Source organism: Tamandua tetradactyla, chromosome 16 (genome assembly GCF_023851605.1).
Source record: "Tamandua tetradactyla isolate mTamTet1 chromosome 16, mTamTet1.pri, whole genome shotgun sequence".
NCBI classification, from domain to species: Eukaryota; Metazoa; Chordata; class Mammalia; order Pilosa; family Myrmecophagidae; genus Tamandua; species Tamandua tetradactyla.
The window spans coordinates 49,824,626-49,835,472 of NC_135342.1; positions in this window are offsets into that span (position 1 = coordinate 49,824,626).

Consider the following 10,847-nt stretch of genomic DNA (forward strand, 5'->3'; position numbering starts at 1 on the left):
TACCCAACCCAACGAACTAGGACAGGAGCTGTTGTGATCATGATTTAAGGAATACACTTCTCCATGGAAAACTGGAACATAAACTATAACCAGTTTCCTTTGGACTATAACGAATATCTATCAGACATCTCTGCCTAGACTATCTCCTGGAATAATATTCTCAGCTTGGGGTCTGCCTGCACTGTTTCTTTTATATCCTGTGAAGCACTGTAACTTTAACCCTGAAAGAGGCATTGGAATACTAACTAAAATATTCTTATTCATTGGATATTCAGCTGCTTAGAGATACACAATTTCTCTGCAAGTGAAAGTCACATTCAATATTTAATCCTTCTTACAAGGAACAAGTTGGTAATGTGTGAATGAATGCATTCATGTGGATGGATCTGTGTCTCCATAGTTATGATGGCATGAATATGTTGGCATGCACATGCATGGATTCAGGCACAAGTTTATATTTGTATATACTTGAAAATGAATGCATTCCTACCACTTTGTACTTCTGAAACTCATCTCTGTAGTTGCATTGTCCTAATTTCTTTGAATGAAAGTAACACAATTGCAGCACAAACTAAAATTACTCAGAGGCCTAAATTTAAAGGTAACTAGCCCAATTTAGTACTTAATTAAATCCTATTCTGTTTAATCTATTTGCAGCTATGTTGACCTTCTATCAACTATTATCTCCTGATTCTTCTAATCTCAACTAATAGATCAGTCTACCTTCTCTTTATTCTCTAGAGTTCATACCAACTTCTCTGCCTGCTTCTCAGGATGTCCCATATATCCATATAGGGCCATGGGTCTAATGGCCTGACTTGTAAGCCCCTAGTTATCTGTCAAGAAGATTCTTTAGGTATATAAATAGTCCAAACAGTGAGTCGCATAAAAATGAATATGAGTAGTGGGTGGAAATTAAAATCATAAAATCATAGAGCAGGAAGAGTAAATCAACTTCCCTAAAATATTATCACTAATGGGTTATCCAGCTATTAGTATCTCCAGTGTTGGAGAATTGAGAGCTGTTCCCAAGCATGCTTTCCAATCACAACAATTTTCTCCCCTTACATTAAGAACATGGTCTATCTTTCTGTAGTTCCTACCATTCAAGTGTTCATCATGAGTCCATTAGAGTGGTTAACCATTGAGTCACTGACCCCTTCAAGAAGCTAATGTAAAGGATGAGTCCTTTTCATATAAAAATGTATATGTAAAAGTAATATTTCTTACAATTTCAGGGAGGTCACAAGTCCATCCATCCATGGACTTCCCAGTAAAGAATTCTCACTACTGTCTTAAACTGAATAGAGAAATGGGGGAGAAACTAACCATGGTTTTTTCCTTCAAGGAGCTTACTTTCCAATGGTAAGTACTTGTGAAGCAGTTAATAGTAGTAAGACAGTATAAGGTTGAATACCAGTAATATACCAGGAGTAAGAAAATTCTACTTTCATCTGTATAACATGATAGAAGTCCTTGCAAATAGCTATTGTGCGCTCACATTCCATATGGGAAGTAAGGACTCTTTATTGAGTTCTATATGCATCATCTGACAGCACAACACCAGAGAAACAGAGGAGGCTGCTGGTCGCATTCTAGTACATAGTACTCAATAAACGTTTGGTGAATGAGCAAACGATCCCTGAATAAAATGCTCCCTGCCCCTCCAGAGAAGAAATTTGGACAGAACAATAAAAATATCTCATTAGTAAAGCTCCCTAAGGAACAGCAGTTCCATCCACTTTATCATTTAATACAAAAATAGAAAAACATTTCTAAACCCAATACAAATCTTTATGAGGCATGTTTTAGATGATTTAAGAGAGAGTAAGAAAAAATAAAGTGCCCAAGGTCACAAATGGCAAACAACAAAATAGAATCCAGAAGGTTCTCCACTTTAATTAAATCTTAGGAATGCAGCACTAGTAATTCCATGTTAATTTCTTAATATTGATATCTTCTAACAGTAATTGGACAGCTTGAAGGAGGAACTGATTAATTTTCCTTGATATCCAGATGTTACCCTGTTTTCTTTATACAAGGGAGACCTTGGGGGTTTGTTAAAGAAACTTCATGAAATAAGGTAACAGTAAAAACCTCTTAGCTAGTTCATAATCATTTCTGTTTGCTCTGTAAATTGTTCTGAATGACATACAAAATGCTTTCTTTTAATCTGGATTGTTGTTCTTCAGTTCTTTATATGTATATTATGTATTAAAAGGATGGTTTTATTCAGAATAATATTTACTTAAGTAAAGGGGTCGTTCCTGAAAACAAACAAAATCTAGCAGGAGGGTCAATGAAGCTAACACTTTCCATCAACTGTAAATGAAATAGTAAAAAATAAAGTTTTATTTAACTCTGTATAATGTCTTTTCTCAGATAAATCAAAGAACCAGTGTAGTATGAGATCAGAATATATGACTTTAGATCCTGGCTCTACCAATGATTGTGTGACCTTAATCAAATCACCCAGCCAATCTGATCCTCAATTTGTCACCAGTAAAACGGGTCACAAAGCCTGCCTTATTGCCCTCTGGGATCGAAATACGGTTTGTATGAGATTATAGACATGAAGACCACCTTTTTAAACTCTGTATCAGTGGTAAGACAATATAGTTTCACCCAGAAGAGGTGCTTAGCTGGTGATAGTTGGGTTTACCTCCACTTGTGTAGTATCAAAGACTTAGGGGTCAAATTGGAGTCATGGTAATGTAATACCCAGATACATCCCAGAGTACAATGAGCAGATAATTAAAAAGTATAGGCAAAGTCCCTTGAGGGACTGGAGAAAAAATACGGAACTATTAAACTATCCCACATGATACTCTCTCAAACAGGGCCTCTCAAGTTAACAGGCCAAGCCCCTGAATTTGAGGCTTGCTCTTATGAAACTTATTTTTGTAGCAGAGAAGCTAAGTTACCTATAATTATGCTAAGAGTTACTTCCAGAAAACCTCTATTGTTGCTCAGATGTAGCTTCTCTCTCTCTCTCTTTTTTTTTTCTCTCTCTTTCTCTCCCAGCCCAACTCTGCATTTACTCTGCAGGTAAAATCTTTACCCTCCCCCCATAAGGGACATGATATCCAGGGTTGTGAGTCTCCCTGGCAATGTGGGACATGACTTCCAGGGATGAGCCTGGCCCTGGCACCATGGGATTGACAATGTCTTCCTGATCAAAAGGGGGAAAATAAATGTAACAAAATAGGAATTAAGAGGCTATTCTGGAGGCTACTCCTACGCAAGCTTCAGCTAGATATTGCTAATTGCCACAGTTTGCCAAGCCCCTACCAATATTATTCCTGTTAACCTTAAGAAACACCCAGGGCTCTAACAAAAGTTGCACACACTACATTTAGTTTTCAGAAACCTAAAACCTTCAGATTGTTCCTAGGCCAGATACATCCTGAAACCCAGGGGTGCCAGTTATGTCCAATGACATCAACTAGTTCCATCCCCCATCCCATACTGTCAATGCCTCTTTTCAACATGAAGATGTTAGAACTGTTATTGCTCAAATATCCCTAAAGATTGGAAGAAGGGTCAAAGGAGTAGGAGTAGTTATAATAGAGAAGTTAGGATTTAATAAATAAGTATGACTACTGAATCATTATATTTATATTTCTTTTTAGTGTCCAGTGTCTTGGAGCAGCTAGATGGAAAAACCTGAAATTGTCTAACTGTAACCCATATCAAACTTTGGAATCTGTTCTGTAACTAATTGTTAAAATATACTTTGAAATTTATTCCTTTTTTGTATACATGTTATATTTCACAATAAAAAATGTAATCACATAAAAAAATTGGAGTCATATATAAAGGGAATAAGATTATCACCATATATACTCCTTTTTTACCTTCTTCTGTACCTCAGTCCAGCACTACTGGGATCCAAACCAGCCTAACTGCATCTGAGTTTCCCCTTATTTCATCAAGACTCTAAGATATTTGGAGGAAAGGTAAGACACATTAATGACTTGTTCCAAAGTCTCAGGACAGAGTAAAAACAGTCACAAACTGAATTTAGGAGACGCCAGGGTCCCCAGTTTAATTTATTATGCAGTATTCAATTAACGGTTATTAATGCACACTAGAATATAAGTATACACCTATGAATAAAGTTGATAAAGTGAATTTGATAGAGAGAGAAATCATCCCTTTGTATTTTTTTAATTAACATATACAAAGTCAGGTGAGTTCAGAGAAACAGCAATTCAGAAGTGTAATCCTGAACAGATGGCTGCTCTCTACATGCTACCTCTGAAGGGGATTTTTTCAAGGTAAATAGAAACAAACGTTTTGGTGCATTGTGAACCAAAATACAGATCTCTAAAGAAACATATTTCAGCTGATTAGATTTTCTTACAAATCACCGTTTATGAAGAAGACAAAAACTGTTTTTTGAGCTAATTTTAGGCATTCAGAGCCATTCCATCATTAAGAGAAATTACTTGTATTAGTAGGCAATATGTTTAGTTAGTTCTAAGATACTTGACATGTTGTTTTAAATCTGCCTACTCTATTCCCTCACCTAGTTCCCATAAAACATTTAACAACGAAGGTAGTTTGTACATCTTTCAAATATTCCTTTAAATATCCAATAAAATTTATATTTACGTTGTGTTTAAGAGAATATATATTGTTCTTTTATTAATTCATTTACTCAACAAACGTATTTCAGGGTCCTACACGGTAAAAGAGTTACAGTCTTACAACTCCCAATTCTGTTAATGATTTCATGACAATGAATACACCTCATAATTACACTTTGCCTCAGTTCCCCCATTTATATTTGGCCTGTCCATCGAATAAGTCCTTGTATGAATATGCTCACTCACTCACTCATTCATTCACTCATTCATATAACAAATATTTATTGAGCATTTACTCTGTGCTGAGCACTGACCTAGTCCTACAGATATGGTAGCACACAAAACAGACGTGTACCTGACCTCATGAGCTTTCTCTGTAAGAAATAACAGAAGAAAGCAAAAGGGAAAGGTCTTACTTGAACAGGAAGAGTGAAAGATTCTAACTTGGGTGCCTGTAGACTGAAACCTTTTTGGCCCATAGCTACAAGTGAGGCCTCAGAGAAATAGCATGGATTACAAAAGAAAACTTTCACCAAATGTGCAAAAAGGGGCTACCTCATAACCGTTTCACATCCATGTTGGCTCAAAATATGAGCTAAAAATATAAATCAAAATATTTCTTCCTTCTTCTAGGTATGCTTTTGCCCCCATCATTGCTCAGAATGGCTTTTTTGGAAGAGGGATGTTATACTATAAAGATATGACTTTAATCACAAATGCACAAACAATAGCAGCATTCTAAACAACATGAGATGATGTGACATCTTCTCTACTCCAGTATTTCCCAAAGTATGGTATGCAGACCACTGACAGCCGTGAAATTATTTTAGGTTGTACATAGATACAGTTTTCTTAATGGTTATATGTTCACTTTAATGTGTAAAGAATACTTTTTCTGAAGCACATTAAAATGATTTCACTTATATTTGTGCTTCAGATAAGGTTAGAATAGGTAGCACAGTAATCTTTCACATGCAGACCACATGAATACAGAAGGACTAAAAAAGCTCATAAATTGTTTCCAATCTTCCATCATAACTTTAGAACCATAGAAAGTAAAAGTGCTATAGCTCACTAGCAATTGAGCTACCTTTTGCTTTTTCTAAATATACATACATGTGGATTTTGTTCTCGATATTTGTTAACACTGACAAAAGAAAAAGTTTTCCGTCTTTGTCTTAAGCTAAGTGACATCTTCATTATTGACTGAGCATAAACAGTTATATTTATAAGGCTTTTGTAGGTTGTGAATGGCAAGAATCCACTTTAAATTGCTTTAAAGAAGGAAAGAAGAGAGATAAGTGTATTGAATCAGTTAAAATCTAGTCATGTCGGGTTGAAAGAATTCAACTGCTGTCATCAGGAATCTTCTCTTGTTCCCCCAATCTCTAGGCCGTGTTTCCACCGCTACATCTTCATTCTCAGGTAGCTGTCTATGGTAGCCCTTAGTAGCTAGGCTTTTAGCAATTGTCCTTCCCAATAGTTCCAGAAATAGTACCGGGGAAGGCCTCATTGGCTGTGGTTGGGTCATTGCCCTCTCTTTAAGCAAACACTATGGCCAAAGGAATGAGATTCTTGAATCTACCAGGCCTAAGCTTTGTTGACTCCTCTGAAACCTGGGGTTGGGGACAACTACACCTGAGCCTCATGGATTATAAATGGAGGAGTTTTGGTTCTCCAGAAAGAAACTGAGAAACTGCTACCAAAATCATGTGGTGAGGATGTTGTGGGCAAGTCAAAGTTATAAAAATTCTGGAAATTAAATGAGTAAAAAAGGAGAATGCATTTAAACAAAACTCAAAAAACATAATAAATATTACAAGTGGCCTGTAAATATGACAAAAATAATGAAGATGGTATATACACAACTGAGATTTGTGAGATCCTGGTCTGGTTAATAGCAGAATATGTTGTTCAAGTTTGATGCTTAAAGAGGGAACAGTATAATAAGGTAAGAGCATGGACTTTGGAATCAGAGATACCTAGATTTAAATCCTGATCATGCTACCTACTTGCCATATGACTTTGGGCAAATTATTTAATTTCTTTCAAAATATTTCCTTGTTTGTTTAATGAGGATAATAACTCTTACATTATAATGTAGTGCTAAGGATTATATGAAATAAAAAATGTATATTGTCTGACTGACCCAGTGAATGGCACAAAGTAAGTGCCCAATAAATGGTGGTACAAATAGTAGTAATAAATGCTATTACTGTTTGCTATTATGATGATAATTGTTGTTGTTGTTATAGTGGTGGTTTTCTAAAACAGTTTTAGGGTCATGTTTGTTATCGTAATAATTTTTCAACCTACAAATGAAGGATAATTATTTGACTATAACCTTTGTAGAGCCATTAAGCCAAGGCAGCTGTTCCCCCAATTATATCCTTAATTTGTTTATCATCTCCATGTATAATTGAAAACTATCATCAAGATCAGCTTATATCATATTCTTGCAAGGTTGGTAATCAAGGTACACAGAATTACCACAATAAAATTTACAGTGTCTTACCAAACAACTATTTTTTGCTCCCATCTTAAGTTACATACAGCTTTACCACAAGACAACCGTATCTAAATGATTACTGCACCAACAGTGTTAGTATTTATTGTACTGCTATATTTCCCAACAATAAATTGTGATGCATGTTTTTAAGAATTCAAAGTAATATTTATAAAAGAGAAAGTTTTTATAACGAGGTTTTGATGCTCAAGGATAAAATATATCATAGAAATGACCAGGGATTTTTCAGGCATGCAATGATGCATAACAAAATTATACAAAGGATTATAGAACATTTCATTAATTGTTGTACTATGAAAATCTGTTCAACATATAGAAAAGCCTAAAAGTATAAATAATTCAAAACCAATTTTTGAAAAAAAAGGCATTTTGATAGCTAGTAACAGAAATGCATTCCTTTAAAATATGAAATATTTCTCTTTAGCCAACATCATACAGAAAAAGTGTAAAGTTAGAATGAAACATGGCAAGAAAATAAAAAGCACAACAGAACTGTTTTTCTGAAACTACAAAAATTATAAAAAGTTGTATTCCTTGAAATAAAAATAGTAAAAATGGTATTTCTGGGAAGGGAATTCCAATATATATGAAGTGACAAAGGAGAAAATACAAAACAAAAACACAAAGTCAACAAATTTCAAGTAATAAATAAATAGAGGAGAAAATGAAATTAGAAGGAAAATATTTTAAGAAACAAAAACAAAAATAGCCAAAAATTTTTAAGGACTTGAAAAAGAAGCTTTAAAAGTCCTGAGGAAAGCAAATTAAAACAATTTAGACGATTCAAAAGCAAATGGTAGATTTGGAAAGCACCAAAGTGTGTCAAACATAATTTAAATAATAATAAAATATAACTAAATGAGTAGAACGAAAAATCCTCTCAGCTATATTTTTCAAATTATGAGATGGAAAACTATGGGCTACAAACCTAAATTGAAAATAACTCAGAAATCTGGGTAAAAATAAAAAGTCACCTTTGCAGATTTAAATATCAGGGTGATCTCTGAATTTTCTTTAATAACAAAATAATTGATAAAATCAAACAATATTTACTTGTACATTAATGTAATATCTTTTAAATAGTATATTCAGTCTTCAGTTTTTAATGAAGAGGAAAAGGAGTTTCAAATGTGGGATGTGTCAGGATACAGAATATCCATATGCATTTACTGTTAGTAAAGTAGACTCAGATCAAACACTACTGAATTCACCAAGAGATGAATAACGAAAATACGTTAAAAGTTCCATGGTGAAACTTAGGTTCATTTAATAATAAACCTGAGTAATTAACTAAATTTGATTATTAAATGCATGTATAACTCAAAATAGAATATAAATGTAACAAACTATGGCAACGTGGAAATAATATAATGAAGAAAATTACAGAGCTGTTGAGAGAGATTTGCGAAATACAAATATAGTCTACTTCTCCCACAAATATTTACAAGTCTTTTTTTTTTCCTATTTTATCTCCACAAAACTAAAGCCTTTCTTGACAGGACAGTTCCTTCATTTTTTTTATTGTATAGTATAACATATATACAAAGCAAAGAAATAAAAAAGCAATAGTTTTCAAAGCACTCTTCAACAAGTGGTTACAGGACAGATCCCAGAGTTTGTCATGGGCTACCATACGATCCTCTCAGATTTTTCCTTCTAGCTGCTCCAGAATATAGGAGGCTAGAGGACTTAAATACTTTTTTAATCATCACAAGTGAACATTTTTCCTTCTTTTTTTGTGAAAAATGACATATATACAAAAAAGCTATATATTTCAAAGCACAGCACCAGAATTAGTTGGAGAACATACTTCAGACTTTGACATGGGTTACAATTTCACAATTTTAGGTTTTTACTTCTAGCTGCTCTAAAATACTGAAGACTAAAAGAGATATCAATTTAATGATGCAGCATTCATATTCATTTATTAAGTCCTATCTTCTATGTATAATTCCACCAAAACCTTTGATCTTTCCATACCTCTCTTTAGGGTTGTTTGGGCTATGGCAATTCTAAATTTTTGATATTGGAAGGGTCTGTCACTAATATGGGGTAGGGAGATGGAACTATCTGATGTTCTGGAGAGGCTGGGCTAGGTTTCAGGACTTATCTGGACTAGGGACCTATCTGGAGGTTGTAGGTTTCTGGAAAGTTATTCTAGTGCATGGTACCCTTGTTGTATCTGGATTGGCCGGAATGGTCCTGGTTGGGAGTTGGCAGGTTATGATAGGTAGCAAGGTCTACCTGAAGCTTGCATAAGAGCCACCTCCAGAGTAGCCTCTCGACCGTATTTGAACTCTCTCTGCCACTGATACTTTATTAATTACATTTCTTTCCCCCCTTTTGGTGAGGATGCAATTGTTAATCCCATGGTGCCAGGTCTGGATTCATCCCTGGGAGTCCTCTCCCATGTCACCAGGGAGAATTTCACCCCTGATGTCACATCCCACATGGGGGGAAGGCAATGATTTCACTTGCAGAGATGGGCTTAGAGAGACTGAGGCCACATCTGAGCAACAGAGGTCCTCCAGAAGTAACTCTTAGGCATGGCTATAGGTAGTCTAAGCTGCTCTGCTACCTACATAAGCTTCACAAGAGTAAGCCTCATGATTGAGGACATGGCCTATTGATTTGGATATCACTAAAGTATGACACAGTATTAGGGGATTCCCTGATGGTAAGGTTTAATAGTTCCATATTCTCTCTCCCCTCCCTCAGGGGACTTTGTCAATACTTTTTGATTATCTGCTTAATATACTCTAGGATGTTTCCAGGCATTACAATAATCTATACAGGATTAAATGACCTCTTTCTTATTCTGTGCTTCCTGTGTTTCAATTGTTCAAATGAGCTATACAGACAGGTTGAATTAGATTATGCACTACAGAAAATTTCATTTCCAGAACAATAAACTTTTCTTCCATTGGTTTCAAAGAGTATGTGTGGTTCTAAAATATAGACTGGGTCTTCCTTACCCCTACATTCTGAACTACTTTAACCCCAACCTGTTCGGCTTTGTTCTTATCTCTAAATATCAGGTTATATATATAAAATAGCCTCTCAAAATCCAGAAATAATAATCATCACTCTGGACTTAATGTGTCTGCTCTAAAAGCTTACAATCTAGGGTCATGTTTTCTTATAAGCATTTTCTAAAGGTGACCATACCGCTGTTGTTTTTTTGTTTCTGGCTTATTTTGTCCCACCAAATGTCCCACATGTTCATTCACATCATTGCATGCTTCATGACATTGTTTCTTTTGTAGCAGCACAACCTTTGTTCATAAGTATACACCATCATTCGCCAATCTACTTCTATATCATTCATCAGTGCATCCTTCAGCCACCTGCATTCACTGGACAACATGTAGAAGACCAGAAGTCCACAGTCCCTCAACATTCTCAATTTTAGATAATTCCATTATTCCCAAGAGACAGAAAACCAATAAATACAGCCTCGCCAAATAGGAAATCTAAACCTCTTCTTAACTTTTGTCCCTCACCCCATTATTTACCTCTGCTGTTGCTGTGGTAGTGCTGATGGTGTCCTTTTGAATATAGTTTATAGCATGCAATAGCAGTTTTCCCCCTGTACCTTGAACTTAAACACTCTTTATACGAGAATCATATCTTTGAAGAAATTCTCACGAGAACTCATTCATATTTCTAGTGTGAATCTGTGGGACACGTAGGTCTACACAACCCCTTTCAATCTTGTTTATCTTCAA